Genomic DNA, 3,851 nt, shown 5'->3' with positions numbered 1-3,851 from the left:
TAACCTCAAAATTTCCGGAGTACAAAAGAGCAAACCAATTCTGATATTAGCGTTTAATTAAGCACACATCTCTGTAAATACTAAATCCATGCTCAATCAGCCTGCACTGAATTTTTCCTTTTTCGAAAGTAAAACAACAAAATATGACAAGATGACTTGAAATCTTGATTTTCAAACCGCAATGATTTCTGACTTAGTAAACGAATAACGACTTTAAAACCATTTTTTAATTATATAATCCACAAGCTTATATAATATATTAATTACAATAACAAATTACACCGAATTTCCCTGTTTTAATTATAGTGGCACTACCAATTGTAGCAGTAAAGAAAAACAGTCATAAATCTTAGTAATAAGTTCGTAAAATGAGATTAAAATAATTAATATCTTCTGTATTCTGTTGGAACCAAAGTTGTTCCAAGTCGCTCCATTTACCGTAAAATTATTTTTATTTTCATTTGGAAAAATCAAGAAAGAATGATAAATCATTCAAAAACCCACACCAAGCAGTAGATGGTCAGCTACAATATTTGAATTTGCAAAATGTTAAATCCTACAGTTCCATTTGTTTTCATAACTTTCAAGATGAAAATTAACGATAAGTATGAACGAAAATAAACGATGAATTTCCTAAAGCGAAGATTTGCCACCTATGGATATATGTTACACCGCGCGACTGTAACGGCACTGGCTACTAACTGGTGAATTCGAGGAAACGGGTCCACGTGTTAAGACTGAATGGTGTAACGGGTGAGATATCTAAGAATTGACGTCGTCTATGGGAGTTTGGTTTGTTTTGTAATAGTTAAAAACCCTCAGTGCGTTTTGCATCGCCCTTCAAGAAATCGCCTCTAATTTCCTTAAAATAAAACAGTATTTTAAATTAATTGAATAGTTTTTTTGTTTTAAACCCTCTCAACCTCTCTGTCTCTTCTGAATTCATTCAATTAACGGGAATGAAATTAATTATCAAAAAAAGAAGACAAGTTGATTTTGGATTGGCAATCGTTCCTCACTTAGAGTGCAGTTGGGGCTAAAGAATCTCGGTTAAAGCTGTAAGGTCACAAATGGTAGATTAAAGGCGCTCAAAGGCCCCTAACAATAAACAATTACAAGTAAGAAATATATATATGCTTTGATCAACACCCCTAGTTCGTGGATTTCGGCACATACATTACATTTCATGGTGTAAGACTCCGAGAGGTGGACTGAAGTTGCTGTGAACTAAATTATTCATCTAATATAGAATTCATTGTTATTTTAGTTGCTAATTTAGCTGCTTTTATATTTCTATCTGATTTTAATAGCAATTTTAACGTTGTGGAATGACTCTATATGATCAACGAGCTGTTATTACGAAGTATACTCACATAAAGGACATCGAGCCGTATTTATTTAAACTTTTACTTTCGCAGGGTCGATTATACCTAAAATATACTTAATATATTCGTCATATGTCTCTTCACATTAGAACTATTATCGATTGCATTTATGCATTATTATATCACATATCCATTTATCTAAAGAACTATGAACTATAAAAAACAAAATTCTTAACCTTACATACAAAACAATATAATACTTATCATTACTTATAATTTTATATCTCAGAATTGCAACACCATTTATAAAAGTGGTAATAACAGTATTTTTAATTTGCGAAATAACTTAATAACGCAGTAAATGTAGCAGTGATCTTATAATAAATTTGCCTTGATTTGTCTGAATTTTGAAGACGTATATTTAATGTGAATTCTATTTGAGATGAATGATTTTAAAACCACCAAAGACTGGATTGTTAAGAATTACATACTTTTTACACATAAAGCTAGTTACTATTAAAGGAATTGGTCAATCTCTATTGTAATTTTCAAATAAAGTAATGCCGGCTTGATAGGCGCAATGGTAAAGGCGACAGGACGGTCCACCTACTGTTGCAATAGTTGCAGGTTCCTGCTGGGGCATGGTCATAAATTTATGTTTGTGATTGTTTAATATTTGTGATTGTTCTAGGCAAGAGTGAAAAATCCGACAAGGAAAATGATCCCAGTCACGCCAGTAACCAGGCTGGGTAAGACCGGATGTCTTCTGGGATGATTTCTAAAGTTGGTCACTCGCCAGTCGGTAGGCTTAATGCTGAGGACTGTGGTTCGACGCCCACGTTAAACTTTAGGCCCAGTCCGGATAAACCCTCGCACAAAGCAGACTTTATAATATTAAAAAACTAATATTTGTATTTGAATTAAAAATTACATTTATATTGTTAAAAATATTTTAATGATTTAAAAAATTAAATTAAATTACCAAAAAATGTAAAAAATGAAAATAATTATCTGAAATATGATCTAAACGGTATTCAACTAGGAAAAGCCTATGAGAATATTACCCATTAGCTGTTTACATTTTTGTTATTGTTTTAATGTATTGTTAATCACTTACCGATAATTATATAATTAAAACTGTTATAATTGATTCCAGGTTATTTCTCTTTACATTATAAGTAAATCAACATATTTTTATAATCTCATCTTTCAAAGAAAATGTATTTTAATCTAACTTGTCTATAAATAAATATTAAAAATTAAAGCCTTCTTTCTAGTTATTAGTCTTAATAGGGTCTTGAATAAGTTCTTGCTATTTCCTGAAAATTATATAATATTCTTGCTTTTAAATACAAAACTGTTGTGTGAAACTATTAACTGATCGTAAGATAAGTTAATATAAATTCATGAAGTAATGCATCTAATATTCACTTTTTTACAAATTACAGAACAAGCTGTTTATTTATTCACTTTATTGTTTAGTACTCCAAAGAAGTTTTTTTTTACAACTTGAACTACATATTATTACAATAATTATATTTTGTTATTGACAGAGGATAGTTGTCATAAACCTTAACTTATTTTTAAATTTTATTTGTACTTTTCAGCTGTAAATTCTTCTGTAAGTATTCTATTTCGAAAAAATGTGAGGCATTTTGTATGTTTTGAAAAAATGGTAAATATTGGATTTTAAATTTACTTGTACTTCTAGATTACAAACGAATTAACGCTATCTATTGTTAGTATTAATAATCAGTATTAACTCGGTAACTAGTGTCACTCTTTATTATTTACTAAAGAATATTAACAATGTTCACTTCTGTTTTACAGTAAAATTTCTGGAAAGTATTACTTTTTTAATATATCTTACTGTCTATTAAATATCAATTATATTTTAGTGAAATTATATCAGAATGTTCCCTTTTGTTTTTAAAACAGACTTTTCAAACATATTATCTCTTAAAGTTCAACGTATTTTTTGTTTTGTTGTTAGAATTTTGATTTTGAAAATTCTAAAGAAAAACAATTTTTTTGCAAATTACTCATATATTACTTAATGTGATGCAACTAGTAAATATTTTACCACATAAGAAAACAATCAACATATTAAACAAACAGAAAAAATATACCACTTAACCTTGTATTTATAAACTTGCCCATCACTCAAAACGAACCTTTGTCAAGCCCAGTCAAATCCAGTCACTGTCAGTAATAGTTTGTATTAATAATAATCTCCTTAGGTCTTGATTTGTTATAATTTTATTATTAAGTGCCTTCATAACAGGTCAATTGAAAAGTACCCGGCCTACCATAGTAAAACACATTTTTTGGCAAAATTAATAAATTTTGTTTATTCAACATAATTTTCTTCACTAATTATAGCGACCCTCCAACTTTTCGATGCCATTTTTGTAGTACGATTTGTCGTTTGCTTCAAAATAGGCCTCAGTTTCGTCGATCGCCTCTTCATTCTTTCTTCCCAGCGAGCATTCTTTTGAGATCTGAGAACAGGAAATAGTCGCTGGG

This window comes from Rhynchophorus ferrugineus, unplaced genomic scaffold, assembly GCF_030347505.1.
Source record: "Rhynchophorus ferrugineus isolate W39M unplaced genomic scaffold, kcgeb_rfMv2 rfM5, whole genome shotgun sequence".
Taxonomy (NCBI): Eukaryota; Metazoa; Arthropoda; class Insecta; order Coleoptera; family Curculionidae; genus Rhynchophorus; species Rhynchophorus ferrugineus.
Note: the sequence above shows the minus strand (reverse complement) of the source record.